General features: G+C 38.5%; 1 protein-coding gene across 11 annotated transcripts in view; it reads right to left on the bottom strand.

Annotated features, from left to right (window-relative positions):
- BBX (BBX high mobility group box domain containing) overlaps positions 1-22,706 on the bottom strand; it is a 257,308-nt gene extending 234,602 nt beyond the window's left edge. For 3 of the 11 annotated variants that reach the window (XM_053918337.2, XM_045186058.3, XM_024578149.4), the window contains exons 1-2: positions 22,542-22,706; positions 19,328-19,398 (exon numbers count right to left, since the gene is read on the bottom strand). The gene's annotated coding sequence lies outside the window, so the exon portion shown is untranslated. The other 8 variants (XM_053918335.2, XM_045186061.3, XM_045186062.3 and 5 more) reach the window with 6 other exon arrangements.
- Positions 22,707-26,274: the final 3,568 nt, after the last annotated feature.

The raw sequence follows: 26,274 nt of genomic DNA, 5'->3' as shown, positions 1-26,274 counted from the left end.
GTATCCATTATCTATTCTTTCAATTGCATTTCTATTATGTTTATAAACTTAAAAATAAGGACTTCATAAACAACTAGCATTTTATATGTAAAGACTATATTTATAGTTTTCTTGATGTAATGTTTTAAATATCTAAAGACATGTTCTCCTCGGATACAATTCCCTGCACAGTCTCCACATACAGCTGTGCAAGTTGTTCTGTGCATAACCCTAGAGGGCGCCATTCACATCAGAGAGCCTAGATCTATACATTTATTATGACAATTTCCTGCCAAAATGCAGAAAAATGTCTAACAAAATCAATCTGTTATGATAATTTTTCAACATTTGAAACTCTAATATCTCAAGAAAGGGGTGCCTTTTTTCTAATATACAGAGAAAAATAGGCTAGCAGCTGTTAGGACTACCTGGCTCTTGTTCCCCTGAAAGTAAGGATTTGGGGGATGCCCACCCCCACGTTAACTCCCAAAACCAGACCTCTGATAAAACATACCAGACTTCCTCTCTGAACTGCAGAGCAGAGGTTAATTTCCCTTGAATGAGACATAAAAACACCAACCTTGAAAACATCATCTAGGGTTTTAACTCACTGTTTAGTCCACCTACATTTGAGGGCATTCAGTCAGAGTCACAGAGTATGTAGTCACTACGTTTCACTACAGTAGTTTCTTAATAAGGCCACCATGAGGCGTCACAGCACACGAATCAGTTAAATCACTCTTTCACAAATAAAGCCGATAGGGTTTTATAAACTTCTTTCTCCTGATCAACAGCAATGAGCAGTTTATACTTTGATGGATAGAATACAATCTAACAGCCCTGGAAATTTTAAAGGCTCTTTTACTTAAGATTAGGATAAACTGCTAAAAGGCTGGGATGGTTTTTAAAACCAGACTGTAATAAACTTATGACATTTGATAAACTGGGATGCCATTTAACAATGTGGTATTGTTTTGCAAATTCTTCCTGTTTTCACAGGACTCAGGGAGCTACAGCAAAGCCATGTTTCAGTTTATTATCTGTTGGTTACAAAAATTATGTTAAACTACTGAATAAATTAGAAGTCAACTAGTAAGACAATAAAATTATTTCTAAGTTAGTATGTATGGTGTATTACATATAAGCTTTATTCTAACATTTTTAGCCCTTCAATCTTTTTAACTACTTATAAATAACAATATAAATAGTCACATATTCCTGCTATGGAAATGGTGCCATCAACTGACTAAAACGATTTTTATGTTATTTTGGAGTAAGTAGATTTCTATAGCAAAACACCAAACCAAAAGTCTTACATATTGAGTTCTAGCTTTGCTATTCACATGACCTGGGTCCAAGTTTCTTAATCTAGGCTTAGCTTTCTTCAAATTTAAAATGATGGATTATGCTACTCCAAGATCATCTATAATATCTCTTTTAGAGCTAAAATTCTATTTTCTTTGTTAAGTTAGGTGAATTCCAAAACTATTTTCTTAGCATACTATACAACACTAACTTTAACTTTAGAACTTTACCATATACTGAGAATGATCCAAGAAGTAAAATTATGAATGAGCCAGAAAGCTGTGCTTTAAACCCTCAGCATTACTACTCACTAGGAGCAAGACGGTACATGGCACTATGGGGTGATCCCAATGCCAAGCGGGAAGCACAAGAGGCAGGTAAGGGAGTGAGGGAGTAGGAGCCTGGCCTCCTTAGACAGAGTGAGCTGGAATGGAATGCCAGCTCCACCACTTACCGGAAGGATAACCTTGGGCAAATGGCTGAGCCGAAGACACAGCTCCCTCTGAAATGGAGACTATTCCTTCCTCACAGGCTGTTTCGAGGTAGAAAGAGACGGGCAACCAGATTCAGAATTGACATAACTGCTTAAAAACTAAGAACTTGAAGTTATCCACGTGACTTTTATTTTTCATACCCCATCTTAAACGAAAAGCCGACCTAAAGAAAAGAAAGCTGACAGCTCCCAACCCCTTCCATCTTTATATGCCTTCTCCAATAAACACAGGCTCTGGCTTTTCTTCAAAATGTAATTCTTCACTGTCCCCTCCCCACTGCCCCCTGGCTATTGTTAGATTGTTCTTAACTTCAATGTCTCTGGAGGGGACAGTGGGGAGAGGGGATTACAGGAACTACTATAAAGGACACATGGACAAAATCAAGTGGGAGGGTGGAGGTAGGGGAGGGAGGGAGGTTTGGCTGGGGAAGGGTGGAGGGATGGAGAGAAAAGGCATACAACTGTAACTGAATAACAATAAAAATTTAAAAAAAACATTAAACAAAATAAACTTAAAAAAATTGTTAAATGTAATTCTTTACAGACTTTTTTAGCTATTACTACCTACATCATGCCTCAAAGTGGGTATAGATATTCAAGTACAGATTATAAAAATTAAATTGAAGCAAAGGGAATCTATAGAAACAAATATTCTAAATAAATTGCTTTTGAATCAGACTGTAACTTTTTAAAATAAAAACAAAGTTTCCGGAACTCTAATACAGTCAATCTTTTATTCTTCTCCCGCAGTAAAATAATTACTAGACTCTTTACTCCTGGGGCACTTTGAAATAAGATGCTAACACGTAAAACTTTTCTACTATGTAAAATATTAATTGAATAATTGATCCTGCAATAATTTTTGGATAAATATCTTCTCTTTTATAGTTGGCAGAGGTGATGTATTGAATTCTCTAACAAGCCTGTGAAAAGTTCCTTTTCCACAAAGTGCCAAATTAAATTGTCTTTTAAATTTAAAATGAAGACAACTACAGCACATGCCTTCATTTCTTTGAAAACACCAGTTAATATCAAATTATAATATGAATGTGTTCCAGAAATGGGTGTATCTCAGATATCTAGATATCGGTTCATATTTTCCAATTAATTTTCATTATAATTTCAGAAATGTCTCACAGGAAAAAAAAATGGCCTCAATAGATATCTAAATCTCACTTAAGAATCCTAATATACACTTCAAAGTACTTCCTTGTCAGTGTGTGGTCCCTGTACCTTTAATTTTCCATCACAAGCTAAATGAAGTTAAATCAAATGGATAGTCGTTCCACATGATCTGAGAACACTTATTTAAATACACAAATAAGAGTTAAGCACACCAGAAATTTAAGGCCCATTTCACTGATATTTTATATCCCACCAGGCATGAACCATTAAATTACCATACTGTCTATGCCACTGCTGTTCCAGGTATTTACAATAACTTACTTGGTTGAAAATAAGTGAAAGAAAAAAAAATCTTTGTTCAAATAAGATAAATTCTGCTCTGCACAGTGGGCAGCTCACTCGAGGAGGGCCAGACTACTGGGTTCCAGTTTCATGGGAGCCACTGCAAACTCAATGACCTGGGTCAAGTCACTTAACAATATTGAGCCTATTTTCTCATCTGCAAAATGAAAATAATGACACCCTACTATCTACCTCACAGAGTGGTTTTAAAGAGCAAGTGAGAGGTCACTGAAATCACAGTGTTAAATCTAGATTGAAACAGCAAGTGTATGGTATGTTACTACTATGCCTTTAAGGTTGACAGCCTTGCAACAAAGAAAGATTTAATGATTTGATAACTTAACGACGAGTGTGTGCTAAATATGGAGGAGGGCTCTCTGAAGAAATTTTTATCCAATGCTAGGAAGTTTGAGCAGAATAAACTGTTTCTGTAAGAGCAAAGGGGAACTTCCTATATTTACTACGAGGCATCAAAAATGCAAATTAGAGCATAGTAATTTATTAATTCTGCAGATGTGAAACTGCTTTAAATAAACAAGTCCTAAATGAGACTGAACTATAAGAGGTGCTCAGAGGACACCCGTCTTGACCAGTGTGAGAGAGCCAAAAAAGGATGGATGCCTTCATCTGGCCAGCTTCTAAAGAAGAGAGCTAATGCCATAACTTCTCAGGAAGGAAATGTTTGCTCCCCCCGACTCTGACGGCACTCAATAAAATACACAACGGGTTTATTTTATGTCCACAGAATTAGAATTTGTACCTTTTAAAAACGAAGTCTGAATAAGAAAATTTCAAAAAGAGGAAAGAAAATGCAATGTGCCTTGTTTCACTTATGTGCAAATAAATAAATCCAGTCCTATTTGTAATCCATGACATTGCTGTGATCCATGGCATACTCTAGCTTTAGTGATGAGGGAGGAAGGTATAGGATAATAGCATGTAAAAAATAATTCTATTGGATACTCCATTTTCTTCACTGATAATGTCAATAAAAATATGTTAATAACTTTTAAATAAACAAGTGTAATTTGGCAGGTGTGGTCACTACAGCCATCTCTGTGCAGGCAACACTGCTAAGGCTTAAAAACATATCTGTGTGTGAGATAATCCCAGAATCTCTGGCTTTGCTTCATTCAGGGCAGGATTCATTTACAGGCCTCCATCTTGGTACTGATCCATTCTGTACACACAAAGCCTCTTACACCCAGTACACAGTATAAAACAGAGTAAATTCAACAAAAATTAACCCGACACCTACCATACCATGTCTTAGGCACTGTGGGCAAAAAGATAACTAAAATCCAGACCCTACTGCTTAAAAAGTTTACACTTTTTGAGATTTGAGGTTACCAAAGCCACTCCTCCGAGACACTCTTACTAACATTATACCCCCACTACCACCACACCATCACCACCCACCAGCAGCTATAGCTTTCTGCCTACCTACAGCTCATCAGATTGTGTCCCAGGGCCTCCTGGAGCCTAAGGCCAGATCCTTCATGCTGAGCCACACACTGTCTACACCCCTGCTCAGTCAACTAGTATTTATTGAGTCCCTACTATGTGGCAGCCACTTTTATAGGCACAGGAGATACAGCAATGAACAAAAATTGTTTTCTATTCTTACCAGATCCCTCGTGCTAAGCTGGCCTAATTCTGCCTATTCACTCAACAGTATCTACTGAACTCCTACCATGTTCTAGGAGCTGAAGATGTAGCAGTAAGCAAAATGAAGTCCCTGATCTAATGCAACTTACCTAAACTTGGTGTAACACTACTCAATTTTGGCCTATGGTCTCCACAGTGGGTTCTCAAACACTACAACATAAATAAGACGTTAAGCCCCACTGCAGTCCGGATTTGGAGCCCTGAGGTAGGTAAGAAGAAAATTAGAAGTTTTCTTTATATTCAACTTATCTTTTTTATTTTTAAGCTATTTATATTTTATTATGTGCATAATATATTAATAGCTCAATATACCTAATTTATAAATAAATGTACACATATCAAAGATACATGCTCAAATTCTTTTACTGAAGATAGGACCACACTGGCTTAGACGACACATTTGGAATGAACTGTCTGGCCCAGGTAGGGTTAACCTGGGCTTTCCACCAGGTTCATTTCCTCTTTGATAAATTAAAGTTAGCATTTTGCAACAATGCCTAAATACTAAGTAATACAACCAGTGTTCAGGTCCATCCCAATTTCCCCTACCTAATGGTCTCCTATCACCACCCTACACTCACCATCCCTGTGTCCCATAGGTATAACAGCATCTTTATTTTCTATTCCACATGTGGTATATGTGTGTCATTACTATTCAGATACATGCTGAAGCCACAGCTATTATCTTTTTTATTCTGGAAGCCCCAGAATTCCTAATCCAGCTTTATATTGGGTTGGCCGAAAAGTCTGTTTATCTTTTTCCCTGTAAGATGGCTCTAGAAGCACTTAGTTGTCTTTAACTTCATTCGAAACAATTGTTAAATTGTATTGTGACAGTTGTCACATTAGCGTGCATTTAAAAAAAAATCAAAATTGGTGAATTTTTGTGTAGCCATTTTAATACTGAAGATGGAGGAAAATATGCAACATTTTCAGCACATTATGCATTATTTTTTCAAGAAAGATACACATGCAACTGAAACACAAAAAAGATTTGTGGAGTATATGGAAAAGGTGCTGTGTCTGATCGAACATGTCAAAAGTGGTTTGTAAAGCTTCAAGCTGGAGATTTCTCACTGGACGATGCTGCATGGTCAGGTAAACAATTAGAAGTTCACAGCGATCAAATCAAGACATTAATTAAGAACGATCAACATCATACCATGCAGGAGATAGCTGACATACTCAAAATAGCCAAATCAATAAAATGAAGAATATATCTTCTATCTTATGGAAAAAAACATACAGACTTTTTGGCCAACCCAATACGTTTTGATATTCAATAAACACATTTTGCATAAAATAAAGACAATTCAATATATAGGACCCAGAATTACCAAACAGATATGATAAAAGATGATTATTTGCTTTATCAAAGATGGCTCTTCTTCATAAAATGATCAGGAGTGTATTTCTTTACACAGCTCCCTTATGTCTACTTTACATTGATTACTTAATACAGGAACCTGGGAATAGTAAAACTTCAATCTGTAAAATCAGAGCCACTGCTAATTGAAGATCATTTAGAAATACACACGATGCATACTGAAATTAGATTTTGTCAATAATAATATATTAATTTTGAGAAACTAATTAAGTCAGAACTTTTCAAGAAAACATCTTTAATAAAGAAAAATACCAATCACCCTAATTCTTAAGATCTATGTATTAGACTTAAGGCCATTTAGCTATATTTGAAAGATATGTCAGAAATTACACGTATGGTCACATTTTAGAAAATAAAAGGAAATCCTCTTCCTAACAACTGATTCATGATCACAGTTCCTCATGCAGTAAACTTATCACTATGTTTGAGACAAGTGCTCATATGTGTAACTGTGTCCACATGTTATCAATCCCCTTCTGAAGCCCTTTCAAGCTTCTTTACTTTTGTATGGATTTGTATTATTCGTGCAAAGGCTGTACAAAAAAGTTATTAACATAAAACCCTGGTCTTACAACAAATCTGAACATGTTCTCCGGGACTCCTAAGAACAGGTAGCACCAAATGAGATGACAACATGTATCCATATACATGGAAGTTCATTATCACCATGAGGACTGGTCAGTAATGAAATCTGAATAGCTGTAGTTCCATGATGTCAAACAGTCCCACGACAAAGAATGGAAGACTCACAAGTTATTATTCTATGTATCTGTTCCTTTTTGCTGTTTTAATGTAATTAAGGTCATTATCAATGTTGTGAGCTTATGAAGAAATACTTTCCCAGATCAGCTTCTTTATGATTTTGCTTATTAATGTATTTGTTATCAAAAGCACCCATGGCTGGCACCTGGAACACTGAGCACCATGTTTTAGAAACAAAGTTTTCATCTGAACTGGGCTCATATCCAAAAAGGGTCAGTCAGAAGAGGGCCACAGCTGAAACCAGTCAAAAGGCAGATATTCGGAGGTGTAATAAACCAAGTCATGATCACAAGAAGAATATTAAAGGTTTGATCAAGTTAAAGAGGATCCAAAGACCAGAGGCCACATCACTAAGGCAACCAAACTCATGGGAGTCTCCAGACCATGGCTTACTAAGCCATGAGACAAAACACAGTTGTAAATACAGCTTGAAAACACACTGGAAAACCTGAAAACTAATTAAAAATTATGCCCGATGCTTCCATCAATCTATAATCTCTTATGTAATATAGAAAAGTGCATGTTCAGCTCTTTAGAATCTCATGTTGTACTTTAATAGCTAGACCAGTCTTATTAATATACTCATAACTAGTATAATTTATCTAAGTAAAAGTAAGTACACTATAGTAGTTTATAACATTTTTATCGGCATGTATTTGGACCCCCAGTTTGGAATCTAGTCCAAAGTACCAAATCATGTTAAAGGCACACTGAATAGAATAATGATTTGGTATACGTGGAATCTTCAAACACTTCCCTTTACTTCAAAAGTGTTATCATTACATATTATGACATTAATAGCAACAAATTAAAAAGGAAAAATAAAAAGGAAATCTAAAACATTTGACTGAACATAATTTTTTTAATCTTCACCCAAGGACATGTTTATTGATTTTAGAGAGAGAGGAAGGGGGAGAGAGACAGAGAAGAACATCAATGTGAAAGAGAACCATCAATCAGTTGCCTCCCAGACACACCCAGACCTGGGAATTGAACCTACAACCTAGGTACATGGTCTGACCTGAAATCAAACCTGCAACCCCTTGGTGCACGGGACAATGTTCCAACCAACTAAGCCACCCAGCCAGGGCTGCAACATACTTTTAAAAATAAAAAGTCAGTGGCCTTTTAAATAGACCAAAAGCCATAGAGATGATGCACTAATAATTAAATAAAAGCCAAATTAGGGTTAGAAACTTTTAATATCCACTCTAGTGCTTGGACCAAATTAGTTTTACAACCCTAATAACAATTAGGACACAGTGTCACAGCAAGAAACTGCCCCCACCCTATTCAGTGTCAAGCTCCTATGCTGGAATTAGCCAGTTTTTCAGTGGTATTTACTCAGCACTATTTTATGCCATATCTGTTAGGACAATTAGCATAGAATAACTTATATGGTAGATATTTACATATAGTGGCCTTTTCCAGCTAGTAGAACACATTTGCTTTGGGGACAAGAGCTGTTCCATATTCATCTTTTTAATCTCAAAGTCTAAATCAGCATCAATATGCCATAGGCCCTCAATCCATGAAGAGTGAATTAAATTGATCATGGTTTTTGCTACCTTAATCTCACCAACACTGAACCAAATTAGTTAATATGCAAAATATTCTTTGAATATGACCCAAGAAAAGTTGAAAGAACAGTGTCAGATGCCATAAATTTATGTTTCAGTTTATCATCCACTTAAATGAGAATAGCATGCAAGTGGTTTATTGTGGGGGGATGAAACACAAGAAATGGAAATCCACCACCTTTGGTAAAGTATCAATCAGCTAAAACAATACAAGAGCATACTTTTAATAAGACTACCGTCCACAAAAGCTACTTTGCCAAATTAGGAAAACACCCTATTTCCATGTTTTATGGATCAAGAAAAAAGAAAAGCCACTAAAAAAAAATAACCACATTTTGATCTTCCATATATGATTTACTCTCTGACTTTGCTGAATTTGCAAAGATAAAAGAATTTAATTTCAGATGAGTAGAACTCTTAGTATAAAAAAGCAACATATTATTTTGTATTTTCTAAGTGACTTGCTACTTGTATACAAATGTGTAATTTATAAAATCTCTTCTACTTACCAGAGCAGAAATAAATTTCTTAGGTAAAATAAATCAAACATACCCATATACCACTTCAAAACCTGGAAACTTTTTACTGACCCTACATCTAATTCAAGCTTGATCATTAGACACCCTGAAATGAAGTCTATGAATCTATAATGTTTCCACTAGTAAGGAAATTCTTTTCAAAGTACATGTCAGAAAGCTATTTCATAACACTATCACGTTATGTTGGTAAATTCTTTTAGTAAAATACAGGTCTGTCCAGAAAAATTCCAGCCATTGTTAGTACAATGAGAAAGGTTTGTGCGACATCGATATAAACTGGCAGCCAAGGAGAGTGAACTGGATTGCGCATGTGTGAACAATGACTTCACTATACTAGTCAGTGGGTGGTAGACACCACTGAGTGAGCATGTGTACTGTGTGGCCCTCATATTCAAAACGACAGAGCAAGTAGAGTCAGAAATCTGCATCAAATTTTGTGTTAAGCTTAAACATTCCTCTGTGGAAACTTCAGAGGCTAACTGGTGATTGGCAGCTTCATCACGACAACACACCCATTCATGCATCACGTCTCGTGCAGTTTTTTGGCAAAACGTCAAATCGCCCAGGTGACTTAGTCCCAGAGTTGGTGCCCCACAAGTTCTGCCTTTTCCCAAAACTAAAATCTACCTTTGAAAGGGAAGAGATTTCAGACTGTTGATGAGATTCAGGTAAATACGACAGGGCAGCTAATGGCAATTGGGAGAACTGCATGAGGTCCCCAGGTGTCTACTAGAAGGGGACTGAGGGGTCACTGTCCTATGCATAACGTTTCTTGTATAATGTATCTTCTTCAATAAATGTCTCTTTTTTTCACATTACATGGCTGGACACCTTCTGGACAGGCCTTGTACATTCATCAATTTAAGTATAAAAAAGTACCAGAGTAAAAATATCATAGAATATTCAGCCAGAAAAACTTAACTCCTCATGAAAAAAACAAATTATTTACCATGATATACAAGAGAAAATTACTAAATAGTAAAAATAATAACTGTTATTAGACATTTCTATGATATACCAACTAGAAAAAAAGTTCACTAAATGTCAAATTTATAAACTAAGTTTTGGACTAGTTATTCTTTGGGACCTCACTGATAACTGGCCCTAGCTCAGAGACTTCCTCATTTCTCTCCCTTAAGAGTGATAGAGAGTAGCATTCCAGCCCTATCACTTCCAAATGAAGATTTCTCTTTTGGGAGAAAGAAAACTTGGGGGCAATTCTTGGCTGGAAATTGCCCCAAACCTTTCATTTCTAACCTTTTGGAATGTGGTCCTAAAGGCAAGTAAACAACAGAAAAAACCCTAAAGAGTGGCACTGCAACCAGGCCTCCTTGTGTGACCTCCAACAAGTTACTAAACCAGAGACTTAATTTCTTCATCATTAAAATAGGGTTACCTCTCATCAGAAAGTTGTTGTGAAAAATAAAGTAGTAAAAATAAACCTTGTGCTTCATAAAGAGGCCCTCAGTCCAAATTAACTTTCTCCTCCTCCTCAAAGCAAAATAGTATTTGGGAAACTCTTCTAAAGACTGCTCTCAACTTTCCCTTAAATGAAACTACTAGTCAATCTAGCACCATAAAACACAAAAATAACTGAATAAAAAATTTACTTCAATTTATTTCATAAAAACAATAGGTGACTTGACTTTACATAGCCCTGCTAATTGCACCTCATAATCCCTTCCTAATTGACACTTTCATGCAGAGAATAGGGTGAAGTCTGAAACTCCTATATCATCAACTTTATTTTATGAGTAGTGATAAATACTAAAACACCTCAAAAACTAAAAACAAGTATTTAAATCAAATAAGAATAAAAACGAAGTTCAACTGCATATTCTCAGTCTCCAACATCTGTAAGCAGTAATACAGATGCATATTAGTGAATATGATAAAAGGCTGACAGGAAAAAGAGATTGGATAGGAAAGGAGAGGGGAAGAAAGAAGGAAGGAGGGAGGGAAGAAAGAAAAATTATAACTTCAGTAACTCAAAAGATTATCAAAGTTTGACAGCTGAATGTAGAGAATTATTTTCTCATTTTGTTCCACGCTCCATCACATTCCCTTGCAGTTAATGAGAACTCTACTTGGGTGAGTTTTAAGAGGTACACCAATAGTGGAAAAACAACTCAGCATTTTTTAATATTAAAAGAATCAGTATTGCTAATAAGACTCCCTCTGAATTCCTCAAACTGTGGCTTTCCTATAGTAGTCAACCAATAAATAATAACAGAAGAAAAGCTTTCTTTAGTCACTTGGTATCGGTCTATAGCAAATGAAAACTGGTTCAAGTCTAACTATAACAATAGATCACATCAGCTACTGCTTTACCCTTAATGAATGTCATATATACTCTTCACATCAAACTTTTCGTTTTTCTATGGTTTTATAGAAAATTAAAAGTACAAAGGCAAGATCTTATTTTCGTAAGTCTAGGTACCTTTATTTTCATATCTGTTGAAAAATAAAGGTACCTAGAACCTCTATAAAATAATATAACACAAAAACATTCTCATCTGATAGTAGACTAAATCTGCAGAGACCATTTTTGATTTTGACTTTTGATAGAATTTAAGAATTGCACAAATGGCACTATAATAAAGGAAATATAACCCCTTCGTGAAACCTCTTACAATAGTAACCAATAACAAACAAATTTAGCCTAAATTTTGTTCAGTTACATAAGAAACATTCAACATGGTAAGCATTTCAAGTGTTATATAGATTTCAGTGCTTGTTAATCTAATACAACTGACAATTATAAAAACAACAAAGAAGGAATCACAATGTCAAAATGGACAGACGAGGTTCAAGTAACAGGTGTGTGTGTGTGTGTGTGTGTGTGTGTGTGTGTGTGTGTGTTTGAAGGAGCCTTTTACTCTGCTCTCCTCGGAAGGTATGGTACAAATGATACCAACTACGTAGGTACTACCATTTTGCTTATCTGACTTTATAACCTCTAATGCCTTCCACCCTTGTATTTGAAGGCACAGGGTTCCAACAATTTTACTGAGTTAAAATAGAATGTTAAGGTAACTTCAATGATTCACCAGCTTGCAATGACTCAAAATATTCAGTGATCAAAATTAGCAAAAGAATTTTCATTGAGTGCAATGGGTAGAAATACCACATATTTTAATTCTGTGGACTAAGGAAATTAATACAGTAGGATCACAATCTCTTATGTGAAATACTTAGGTTCAGGTATGCTTCAGATTTTTGTATGTTTTTAAAAGGTTAGAGACACACTGTAATAACCATGTGTGGTCAGGGGGACCACTGTGTAAAGTACAGAACTGCCTAACCACTATGCTGTCACATGAAACTATACAAAATAATATTGAATATAAACTGATTAAAAAATAAAATTTAAAAACAAAGTCAGAGAGCATAAAGCATATATTATGTGACACTCCTAGTTAGACCAAGGATAGACAATACAATCAAATATATTACTAATTCTATAGCAAAGTATGTGAATATTCTTTCTAAGTGAGCTTTAAAAAACTATTTTGCACAGGCCCATGACAGCTTGGGTCAGGTTTTGCTTTTGTCACCAAGTAAGTCTTGATTCCAAACTTTTAGAGGGGAAAAAAAAAAACTTTCAGTTTTTCAGATTTTCTTTTTTTACATAAAGGATTGTGAATATATATCTAATACCACTACACATCAAAGTACAAAGACATTTTCAAAATATATAGAGCTAATTAATTTATTGGAGATGAAAAGGTGCACCCAATTAAAATTTAGCAAAGTAGAATGATGTTCCTGGCAAATATAACCTTAAAAATTAGAAAATGCAATTACTTCACTTCCATTTATTCAAATAAATGAAATGTTCAGACTACTTAAAAATAAATGTCTATGTTAGAGGTAATGAGTATTTGAGTAGGACAGGACTGTTCAAGAACTCCGATATTCCTTGCAGTTGTTTGCACTTCCTTTGCATTTGATCACATGTTGCATTTTCCCTAGTTTTTAGTTTTCACATTGTTTGAGATTTCAGGGACTTGGTGTATTTCCCATTCATTTTCTTCACTTGCCCCACTTTTCTATTTAGGTGTCTATTTTGTGCACTGTAATTTGTTATGCACTCTGGATGTAATGCTTCTCAATCTTCATGCTGACACAAGGATAAGATTTAATTGGTTGTGAAGAGTGCCCCAAGTAATTACTTACAAACAGTTAAATTACCACAGTTTGTAAAGGATTTCACATGTGTGTATGAGAATATTCAAGATTTTTGGTATGATAATAAAATTCTCACTTATATTCTAGTATTCTTAAAAGGGCAAGAAGAGGCTTTATCATACTGTGAACTATGTATAAAACCCACCACAAATTTATGTCTATAACCAGGGAAATCACAACGTGCTGGGTGTAAACATCAGTGGCATGAGTCACAGTAGAAGAAAGTTTGAGGAGTGATGCGCTATCTAAAACATTCCAAGATGTATCAGAGTCGCCAGAGAGAATCCTCAACTAACCACTTAGAAATATGAAAAGAGCTGATCTCCTGTCCTGTGCTTTATCTTCTTTAAAATCCTTCCCCAAACCTGAAAGAGCGTGGTACTTAGTTGTGCATGTCTCAGCTGTTCTTTTTTTTCTTCTGGTTAATGTTAAAAACATATTAGTTTCATGATACCAGAGTTGAGTACCAGTGGTTTTCAATCTTTTTCATCTCACGGCACTCATAAACTAATTACTACAATTCTGCGGCACACCAAAAAATATATATTTTGCCAATCTGACAAAAAAAGATTTAATTTTGATTAATCCACACCAGTTTGTTGTGTTGGCTGTTGTCATTTTCTTTATTTGATAATCTAAAGCAAAAGAGGTCAGTGCCCCTGACTAAACAGTCAGGTATTACACATCTGAAAATTATTGTAGCATACTGGTTGAAAACTGCTGTTTTAGAGAAAACAAATATTAAACGTACAGCTTTGGGAAATTTCAAACTTGGGAGTCAGGATGAAATGAGATGTATCTACGAAAACTAATTCTTATTTTGAGTGCTGACTGTGGATAAGGGTCACTACAGCCATTACTGTCTTTGTAATTCTCATTCTGTGCATGGTAAATATTAATATGCCCTTTTGCACATACGATAAAGTCTATTCTGAAGTGATATGCTCAAAGTCTCTCAGCTTAGTAAGAAACAGGCAGCAGGAGTGAACCCAGGTTCCTTGGCTGGGAAGCCTCTGCTCCTTGTACTACAACTGCTACTACAGTAACATCTACACAGGGCAATGAGGGTCCTCTCAGTACTGCACAGTGCTGACTGAAGCACAGCCATGGAATCTGGAAGCTGGAAGAGACCTCAGAAATCAATGAACTCCAACCCCACTTTCAGGGCATGACTCCCATTCAGTCTTTAGCCATCTGTCTCTTATACTACTTTCTCAAAGTGTGTCAGAGGATCTGTGCCTGCTTCAGTGTCCCCTGCAGTATGAGTTGCAATGCAGATTCCTGAGCCCTGTACTAGACACACTGAATTAGAACACCCGGAGATGGGGCCTGAGGACCTCAAAGTTTAGTATTAGTAAGCACTCTAGGCTGGTGTTTCTCAAACCATAAGTCATAAATATCAGTTTAGTGAATGACGCCTTGTATTTTTTAGTAAAATAGTTTGGAGCACATTAGATTTTTAGGATTAGGTAGAAAGAGAAGATATGAGAGGACACTAATCTTAGTACTGCTTCAGAAAACTTTTCTTTTAGTGTTTATATGTGGATTGTGATATAAAAAGTATTTCTTTTCATATATCTCAGTAAAAAAATTGAAGAAATACAGCTAGCTGTTTTAGACAATTTTTGTCCTTGTTCTTATTTCACCTTTGAAATAAGTTATCAGTCTTTTATTTAATTATCCCCTTTACGGAATAATTCACGGATAAAATCATTCTATGTCCTTATTAGGAGTTCACTTATTCCATTCCAGGAGTTTATTTATCCCCTGATCTTTTCACTCAAGGGCCAAGTTTAGCTACATGGTTTAATTACTTAATCAGTATTTTACAATATTTTTTATTTTCCTAAGATTTCAAAAAATTCAATTCATTCTCATTTTTACTTTGTGTTTTATACATCCTCCTCACTACCTGAAGTTATTTCATTATCTAGATCTTTAAACTGACTCACATATTTTAACTTATTTAGTTTACATTTTGGTAGGTGTGTCAATGCTTCCAGGTCCGTATTTAATCCTTTAAGTCTTTCATTCCCTTAGTCTTCCACCTTCTATTTATATATACTTTTAGACAGAATTCTTTACTGGCTTGCCTTACTTTGAATTTCCATTGTATAATTGATACTTATTTTAATTCTCACCTTATCATTTTCTTTGAAAGGTAAAAAATGAAAACAATCCCCATTAATACATGAGGATTTTCTGGGTATATCTTCACCATTTTAAAATGATGTCCTGGAGTTTCAAGGAACTGTAAGTGCTTTCTAAGGAATAATATGAACACAAATGAATGTTGAGTGAAGCTGTACTCACAAAGTGCTTTCCTCAGGTACGACTTAAAACACAGAAATCTCTGCAATTCGACACTGTATGTGATAACTGTCCTTGAAATAGTACAAACCCACTGACTGAATGAGAGTCACAGAATTTTCAAACTGGAAGAACCTCCATTCAGTCTTTAGCCTCAGTCTTTACTTCCTTCAGAGCAGTGTTTTTCAAAATGTAGCCTGAGGACCACCTGCATGGGATTTACTTGGGACACATGATAAAAAACGAAGCCATGAGATTACAATGTTCTTATAATTGGGGTTTGTTTTCATTTCATAGTGAGAGAAAGGAAGTTGACTAAAAATACTGGACACCATTCAGACCTATTTTTAAAAGGTGCCCTTAATGATGAAACTTTTAAAAATGAGATGGACTTCAAATGACAAATTCAAGGAAAGTGTGGTCGTAAATTAAGCACCTCCTTGAGTTAAATCTCAAAACACAGGTATGTCACACTGGTGGTGATGCAATATGTAAACATTAATTGCCTAAATTTAGTAATTTAGAACAGGCAGTATCACAGTTTTAAACATTTTGCACTTTTGTAAAACAATATTAATCTCACGATTTCCCTTGGTACAGCAAAAAAGGCATGCCTGTATGAGGCTATTTTCCAAAGATTTTTTAAATAGGGTTGAGATATAAAGTCTTTATTACTTCTCTAATATTAAAGTAATTGATATGTAGGTAAGATCTCCAAAAATATGGCTCTCGCTTTACTCATGCTGTTTATGAAATGTAGGAAAACGTAAACTTCAAGTATGTTAGCTATTGATTAATCATTTAAAATTATGTTTGTAATTTTACTGAAAAATATGGTTAAATACTTTTAACTGCCAAGTTAGATTTTTATGAGTTGAGCCACCTTTAGACTTGTTTCTTCTTTCTTTACTACATACAAAAAACCCTTATCAATCACAGTTACTTACAACACAAACAAACCATAATTATTACATGTTCATCCTAGCTTTCACCCAAATGTCCAAACAAATCTCTGTTTCAATAGAGTAAGTATAAAGATCAGGTCTGTAAGGTCAAAGGTGGCATACACTTTCCAGGTTGCATAGCAGAGCTTTACATATGTTAAAAGCAGAGCTATCTCACAAACTCTTAAACCTGAAACTGTTTTTTTTTAATTAGGATACAAAGATCAAGATGGATTTATTTTTAAAAAGTATAAAATTGCAAATTTTTGTTAATATGTAAGTCTGTAATGAAAGATTCTTTCCAAAACTGCCACAGTACCTCCAAATATATAGCACTGAAAAACAACATAGATGAACTGCCTTCTCAATAGTGAGCATTAAAAATGAAATGTAGCCCTGGACGAGTGACACCACTGGTTGGAGCGTTGTCCCCAAAAGGTTGCAGGTGTGACCTCAGGCCAGGGCACATACCTAGGTTGTGTATTCCATCCCCCTGTAGGGGCACATACGGAGTCCTCTGTCTCTTTTTCTCTCCCTCCCTTCCTCTCTCTCTAAAATCAGTAAGTATGTTCTCAAGTGAGGATTACAAAAAATAAAATGCAAATTAAGGCTTCAGTTTCAGAACTTCATAGAGATACGCAGAATACTAAAACATGAAGTTTGGAAACACCTGGCAATGTAGAAGCAAAACCTTTAGCTAAATTCTAATTTGGATAATTAATCCTCAAATCTCATAAATACATTTTAGATGCAAATAACTAGTAATTCATTGTTAGAGGGACTTTTTTAGATTCCTCCTACAAGTTACACTATAAAAACTACTCTGACTTCAAAGACCAAGACCATTCTTAAAAATACTGTTTTAGCCCTGGCTGATGTAGCTCAGTGGATTGAGCAACGGACTGTGAAGCAAAGGGTCACAGGTTCGATTCCCAGTCAGGGCACACGCCTGGGTTGCAGGCCAGGTCCCCAGTAGGGGGCGCGGGAGAGGCCACCACACATTAATGTTTCTCTCCCTCTCTTTCTCCCTCCCTTCTCCTCTCTCTAAAAATAAATAAATAAAGTCTTTTAAAAATTACTGTTTTAATGAAGCACTTATTTGATATCTCAAAGAAATACAAGATATCATCAAATAGCTTTTATTCTGGAATGTACAGATTATCATTTTAAATTCTAAATTAATCAAATATATTTCCATGGGGAAAGAACCAACATTAAAAGTTTGCTCCAGTGAACAAAATAACGTGCCTCACGTGTATAAATGTGGTGCTCTTTAGTAATCGGAAATGCACTTTGAAAACTCTTGCCATATGTTCAAAAATGAAGAACTCTTCCAAACAAGCTTTAAAAAAAAAAAAATCAAAGACATTAAATACACATATTTTGGCATGCACTAAATTCATCTTATAGAACCATTGCGTTCTGACCACTCCAATCAGCCTGTTATGTATGTGAAGTTTTAGGAAGTTCTCAAAACTATCTGAAATGTGATATTTATATTCCACTAAAGATGTTGAACGCAAGAGTTTATATTATATCTCATCTAAGCCTGAGCAATATCAAAGGATATTTTGCTACTATATGGAACCCACCAGAAAGGCCTGGTCCTCAAACTCAATTCCTCTTAATCTGAAGACAGCCTTTTAGTACACACACAGTATCTCAACAAGCCAAGAAATAATAAAGGTAAGTTCCCTTTTCTCTTTCTTTTATGGAAAACTGACTCCAAGTCCCTTTTCATTCACAAAATATAATCTCCATCTTCCCTATGGCAGTATTACAAAGCACCATAGCTGATTTATACAGTTTAGTACCACCAGCTTTCTTATCATATCAGCAACGTAAGAGCTCCTCAGAAGTTCCTGAACAATGGAAGGGCAAAATTATAAGTTGGTTTTCTACAGTTTGGGCTCACCACGACACGTCCAAATGCTCTATAAACCCTCAGCTTTCACCTAGACCATTACTCCTTACAAAGTTTTCAGGCACTCGCCGTCCCACACGTTATTTCACCAATGTTTCCATTCGGGAGGCACATATCTGAAAAAATCATTTAACGCCTTTCAAAATCACCATTTATTATATACACAGGCTGCTAAAATGTACCAAATTTCTCCAAACACATCAATTTTGAAGAAAATTATGATCAATTTGGTCAGTAATTTGCCTTTACCATCAAGCTGGTTGGTATGCTAAACGCTAGATCTACTGCACTGCCCAGTTCACCCTTCCCCACCACAAAAGTAACTGTCACAAACAACACAAGTTACCCAAGAAAGAGGCCTAGGAAAAAAGTGAGCAAATGTCAGTCACTGTAATTAGACAGGCCTTCTGTACGATGCTTCCTTGGGTTTTTAATAATTCTCTCCACTCATAAGCTACAATCTTTCCACAGTACTACCTAACATTAACTATCCTAGGCCTTCAAGTCATTACCAATTATCAATTTGAAAATAAGTTTTCATATGACACTTGCAGACAAATGTGATATGAACACTTAAACTATCTTAATAGTAATGACAGTTGAAATCTAAATACTAAGAATCCTAACCTGGTTTCTGTTGTTGGAGCCTCAGCGAAACAAGCTTTCTGGGGTGTTGCAACCCCAGTCTTGAAAGCATCTTCTTTTGTAAATAGTAATGACCCTTTTGTCATCACTAATAGCCATCCAGGTTTCCTGAATGAAGAGTTTGCATACTTACCCAGGGAGGCAAATGGAAAGTACACAAGGAGGAGATGAACTGCGGCAAAGCCTTTGTCATATGATAGTGACCTATAAAGTATCAGATAAAGGTACATCATCAGTATGGTTGAGCTTTACAAGAGTCCCAACTCCTGCAATATCTATGAAGGACCCCGAAACCCAGGAGTCCATCTCCCACCAACCGCTCGTCTCTCTAAACTCCATGCGCAAACTGTGGGGCAATAAAGGCAAAGAAGCTCCCTGTATGAGAGGGCAGAGGCTGATGGTAGCCCAGGTGGCATTCCAAGGTGTCTCAAGCACCCTCTCTCCCCACTCCCCGCATGTACAAAGCAGAAAGTTGATCCATTCTGTAAACCCAAAACCCACACCGCAATCATTCATCAACTTGCACAAGTGATTACCGCCCCCAGGACAAACAGACCAGTAACCAAATCATAGCAATCGATTGGCAGCCGAGCCTTCGCGGTGTCCAAGCGCTGGCCAGAGGTAGCAGGGCGATGGCAGTGGGTCCAGGTAGCACAGCCCTCAGCCCTGCAGACCTGGGCTGCCACAGCCTTCGCCCAAACACCCGGCTCCGGTCACAATCCCGAGACTGGAGATTGGAACCGAGCAAGGAAACACATTAGCCAGAGCCCCGGGCGGCAAGTGCAGGGCCACCAGGTCTTCGAGTTCGGGGTGGGGGGGAGCTAGGAAAGGGAGAGGGAAGAAGGGAGCAAGAGATCCCACCCTGGCTTTGTTGCTGGTCACCATCAAGTTTGCATCTTAGTACAAAATGTCGATCTTAAGGGCTGACAAGACAGAGGCAGAGGGAGAAAGAGAAAGGGAATAGAGTCCATCTTGCTTTGGGGAAGAGGGGAGAGAAAAAAAATTAAGTGCAAATCCCACACTCCGGTCGTAAAAGTCTGCCAAACACCTTTCATAACGGAGGAGCAACGAGTGGGGTGTCCCTGTACCCGTGGCCGCTCGAACTGGCGGCAGTCTGGGCAGAAAAAGCCTCCCTCTCCTCCTCTTCCTCCTCCTTCCCCTCCTCCTCCTCCCTCTCCTCCTCCCGCGGGCCCCGGCGAAGATCCCGCCGCCACCGCCGCTGCCTCGGCTGCCCCCCGGGGAGGCACCGCCGCCTGGCCCGGCGCTGCCATTCCGGGCTTGGACCGCGCGGTGCGCGTGGGGCCGGGCGCCGGATGGCCGCGCGGGGACGTCCGCGCCAGGGACCCCCGCACCCCTTGGCCGCGGGCTGGCTACAGAAGTCGCGCGAGCAGAGGTGGTGGCGGCGCGCAGAACAGGGGGCGCGCGTGAGAGTCCCCACGCCGCGAGTGGGCAACCCCAAGAGATGGCGAAGAACGCCCCTCCCTGCGCGGGGAAAGTACCCCAGTCCCCCGCAGCCCGGCGTCCGCGAACTGGAGACGAGAACTGGACGTGTCATTAGCAGGACAGGCAATGGTTTCAAAGCCCCAGGCCAATGATCATTAGCTGAGGCTGAGCTCGTTCCGTCCCCATCCCCCACCACCTCCACCCACCTTCCCCTTCGTACCCCCCCACCTCCACCCCACCTCGAGAAACTTTTCAACAAGATCCACCTGGACTAATTTGTCCTCAGACAGTTAAAATATTGACTAGACCCTACACACCGGTAGGGAAGGGGAAGGCACGCTTTATTTTCCTTTCTACAGAAAGGAAAGCAAAAAATAGCTTCTCTCTCCGTCTCTCCCTCTCCCCCCCCTACTCTGTCGTACATGTTGTGTCTTAGCTTTTTGCATCGTTTCGTTTTACCTTCCTCATTTAGCAGAAATGATCGCGGATATTTCACACATTACCGTGTTCCAGATTCTTGGATCCAGGGTCCTTGTAAATTACAGGACTCCGGTTTGGTCTCAGTTACGTTAAGTTTCATACAATACCAAAAAAATTAAAAAATAATAATACATTTCTGAGGGTAAGCGAGAGAGACGAGGTGGAGGAGGAAAAGAAACCTCGAGTCTGATTTCTGTAATTTACTAGCGACCCGGATCGCGGCAAATAACAGTGTAACACGAGTGTGGCCTGAGAGGGCTGGGGAGCTCTCTCTAGAGCCATCGACCCCATCCCCGGATAAAGGATCTGCAAGTTTTCTGTCATCGCGACCATGCAATGCCATAACTTACCTTCAGAAATAAGACTTTAAACAGCCAAGGCCTTCCTCCTCCCCGCCACCACCACCCCCAACCTTGATCTCTCCACCTTAAACTTATTGACACAACATAATCCCACATTCAAGCAAAATCCTGACACAGCCTCCCTCCTCGTCTTCCCCCTCCTCTCTTCCCTCCCGTTCGTTCTCTCTCTCTCTCTCTCTCTCTCTCTCTCTCTCTCTCCCCTCTCTCGTCGCCCCCCCCCCCCCCGGCGTTCCCTCCCTCTTCCCTCTCCCCCTATTCTTCCTCCCGGCTACTCTGGCACTAAAACAGCACTTTCTCTACTCGCCGCGCATTCGGTGAGGGGTGGGGGGTGAGAGGGCAGCGACCCGCGGGGCCGGAACACCCAAATCCCAACTCTCCAGATGAACGAGCAACTGGGCTGCTGTTCCCGGTCACCGACGCACACGAAACGTTCCATAAATCCACTGAGGGCAGGCTCCTCGTACCTTCCTCCCCTGCCCCTGATCCCCAGGCCCCACCTCCCCAGCAGCCGAGACCAGGCTGGAATCCACGTACTTTCGCCGCGATGAAGTTTGGGGCTCCCCGGGCGGCCACGAGCCGCCCGCCGGCGTGAGGGCTCTGTTGTTGTTTTCCTCCGGCTGCTCCTGCCCGCGCCCCGGCTCCCGTGCCCCTCTCGGGCAGCGCTGCCTGTGTGCCGAGAGGTGCTGGTTGCAAACGCAGCCTGGCACCGGCTGGCCTACTACTCCCCAGCCCGGCCCCCAGCCTCCCGCCCGCAGGGCACTGCCTCCGCGCCCCGCGCCCCCCGCCCCCCGCCGGCGCGGCCGCCGCGACCCTCGCCCCCGACCTCTCCCGACCCAAAGTTTTGGCAGAGGGGGAAAGTGCCCGGGGAGCGGGCCGCCCGGCGGCGGCTCCCGACGCGCGGGGTTCCCTCCGTCTTCCTCAAGTCCACCCTACCGGCTGCCGCCGCCGCCGCCGCCGCTGCTCCTGCCGCGGAGTCCTTGGGGCTGCAGCCCGGCGGGTCGCAAGTGAGTAGGAAAACAGAAAGTGCGGGGAGAGCGCCCAGGAGGGATGAGGGGCGCTTACCTCGCGGGCTCGCCCACCGCGAGGGCGTCTGTGTGGCTCGCCCTCCGCGGCCAGTCAGGGGTTCTCTATGGGAAAGTGGAGAGGAGCTCGCGGAGCCGCTCTGCCTCCGCTTCACTGTACACTGCTCCACATACAGTACATGCAACCCGGAGAGACTGAAAACACTCATTTTATATAAGGCAGCCTGCCATTGGCCCGCGCCCTGACGGACAGGTCGCGCGGCCAAACAGAAGGCCCGTTACACCCAAACACACGCACACATACACACATTTCACAGAGACACACAAAGATCATCACATTTTCTATTTTCTAATGTTCGGGACCTGTAGACAGTAGGAGAGGACAGGTAGAGAGGCCCAGCAGAGTGAGGTAAGGGCGAAAAACCCTGTGTGCACCAAGTTGCAAGGCTTGAAACTGGTGTCCTTTTGACTTGGGAGGGTGATAGTAATAAACTACAACTCCAGTGGATATGGAAGTGAGGGTTTTTTTTTTTTTAATCGATGCCCCATGGAAGAGGCATGCATTGTGTTATGATTTCACAGCCTGACCTGGCTGATAAGTGGCCAAGTAAGGCTTTTATCAGCTTGAACTTCTTTTGTCAGTGGGTTAGGTATTACATAGGCCAAAAGAGTGCAAGATACCATAAGTTTATTAGAACTGTAGTGCATTGAGATTGTTAATGCTTCATCCTTAGGTAAATTCAGAAAAATCAATACAGAAATAAACAAAAACAAAGATAAACATTTTGCTGAAATAGCCAACTACTTTTAGCTGGTCTGAGGAGAAGTCACTTGCGTGGGCATACAAACAGTACTTAAGGTAGAATAAGTCATGGAAGATTGTGTATGGCCCTTTCTTTTAAAAATAGGCCTTTTGAGTGAATATATGCAAGATTTATGTTTTGCATACTATGGAAATATTGACTTCATATATTTCACACCTTGTATGAACATCACATGTTGAATGACGTTTGGAGATGGTGAACCCAAGGAATTCTTTCTGATTGACTTTTTCTGTAATGCATCTTTGGCAGATTATATTTGACAGTTCTATATTAAAAAGTCAACAGGTTGCTGGGGGGAGGGGAAGCCATAGCTGGGAATTCAGAGGAGTAAATTCTAGACCCAACTCTTGAACTAGTTGAACCAATTTTGAGCAACTAACTTAGCTACTTTAAAGTTCAGAATTGGTTTTAGGCGTTGTTTTCATTTTTTTCTTTTAAAATTAAAATAAAAAGCTTTCCCAGTTTATTTTCCTTAAATGTTTATTCATCATCTACTATATACCAGGCATTATAGGCTCTAAATGTTTTCTTAAGATCCCTTCTAGTTTAAGAATACCTGGATTATTCTTAAACACAAACATTGAAGATTAAATAAATACTATAATTGTATGGCCTAGATGCATAGCTTTAAATCTTAAAGGAAAGCTGAATAAGAGGACTTAACTTCAAATCCCCTTTTATTTCCTTGATGCCATCTTACAGTATTCCTCTCATATCCATAAAGTTATCAAATGAGACAGAGAGAGAGAGACAGGGAGAGAGAAATAGATACTGAGAAAACTTAAGTTTATGAAGTTTAGAAAACACATAGTGGTATTTAGAAAGGTGATGTTTTGCTTATTTTTAATAAAAATAATTTTAAAAGGGAAAATATATAAAATAGCACTTTAAACTGATACTATTAAAGGTTATATTTAATAACACTGCACTTAGTTGACTGAAGGAACAAAGTGTTCTTTTTCTACACTTCATTGCTATGAAGTCAGTTCTAAGTATTATTATCTCTTTTATCCATAAGAGAAATGAGACAGAGACAAATTATATAACCTGCTCGATATTACACAGAATACCAGCGAAGAAGTACCTTAAACCCAGTACTGGACTCTTCCTACCCAGCACAGGTTTTGAGTAACTTGACGGTTCTTCCTTCGAAACGACAAACTTTAGGGAGCAGAGGCAGATGGAGGAGAAACCAAAAAAACACTTTCTCAGGATTTCACTGTGCTCTTTTTTGAAGAAGAACAAAATCAACCCAAGTTGCTGCTATATGTAATTGCTGAGTGAACTGTGGTGAATTATTTGCTAGTATATTTGTTAGGAAATTTATAAAAGACCAGCCCCCTTCCCATCCCTGCCCCTAAATCCAACCATAAGAAAACATTCTTTATTTCTTTATGGTTATAGGATTTTTTGTTGTTGTTTTGGTCGATATGCTTAGCTTAGCAGAATTATTTAGAACTACAGTTTTAAACTTTTACATCACACATTGCTATCAGTTAAACGTTTGCACATGTACCCTCAGTATACGTGTATTTATGAATACATTTTTAAAATGCACCACTGCATGGATGTATTATTTATTATTACAAAGATACACCCACAAAAATGAAATAAAAATGCATGAGATAAAAATAGAAAAAATTAAGAGTTTTAATACTTTCTTCTCACGGTCCTGTGATATAGTCTCAGCACATGCCCCAGGGTTTTGCATTCAAGTTTGGAGACTTCTGACAGTGAGAGATGCTAACTGACCAGGACCAATGCAAGGAGAATAAAATGCATAGCAATAACTACCAGAAAACTGGTCAGTCCACAGAAGCTTTAGATTAGCAGAATGACACATTTTTTAAAGAACACATCATACAACATATCAGTGGTATGTTAGGTATCATGTGGCAGTACAAGCCATCATCCAATATTTGTTTGTGGATCATTTATTGTGAAGGATCTGTGTGCTAAACACGTGTGCATGCCAGACTCTGGAAAACAGCCTTCTCCTAGGAAGTGTGACGAAATAGAAGAGAATTCCAGTCTCTTGGGTGATAGATAGGGCCTCACCACGAAGTGAGGAAAAGAGGCTTAGAATTAAATGTAATGTATTTACCATTTAGGAAATACTTTTTGGATTTTTAACTATTTCATTTAAGAATAAATATCAAGAAATTTTAAATGCCAGTGATGCTCAAAAATATGTTCAGGAGAAACCAAAGCTTTCATAGACTTTATTTAATTTTTATAATGTAAGGTTATGAAAATGAAAACAACTGTTATGCGTAAAACGGCTTTTAAAAGAGCCTACATTTTTCCTTTCTTGTTTTCACACTTGATGATACAGGTTAAGCTTATATGGTTAGCATAATCTTCCTTCTCATGGCCTTGATTTTTCATTTTCTTAATTTGATTTTATATTAGTCCTTTGTTGTAAGCCACAAGAAATAATTTTTGGAGAGTAAGTTTAAATATGTATAACTGTGTATGCACAAATATATATGTTATTTAAGTAGGTCTATAAATAACATTTTGTTCCTTTATTCAGATATTACTTCTTTATAATAATTCAGATCCTGATGTTACCACTTCCTAACTGTGTAAACTTGGAAAAATTCCTAATCACTCAGTTTCCTAGTTTGTAAAATAGCAATAATAAGACAACCATAAATGAAATAATTCATATAAAACGCTTAAGCCAGGAACCTACTAAACATTCAATAAATATTATTCTAATTTATTTTTCACACACAAGCCAATGACACCTGCCTTACAGAAAGAATTGTAAGACTTAATCCTCATATCAAATGAAATTTATGAAACCTGTTGCAACTTACTTGCTCAGTGTTGACAATTTCCCTTTAGCCTATATTCTACTAACTTCAGCATCTCTGCACATAAAAAGGAGTTAAGCCCGATTTTAGGAAAAAGCAAACATCCTATTGGGTGGCCATTATTAAA

Source organism: Desmodus rotundus, chromosome 2 (assembly GCF_022682495.2).
Source record: "Desmodus rotundus isolate HL8 chromosome 2, HLdesRot8A.1, whole genome shotgun sequence".
Taxonomy (NCBI): domain Eukaryota; kingdom Metazoa; phylum Chordata; class Mammalia; order Chiroptera; family Phyllostomidae; genus Desmodus; species Desmodus rotundus.
Note: the sequence above shows the minus strand (reverse complement) of the source record. Positions and strands in the feature narration are given on the sequence as shown.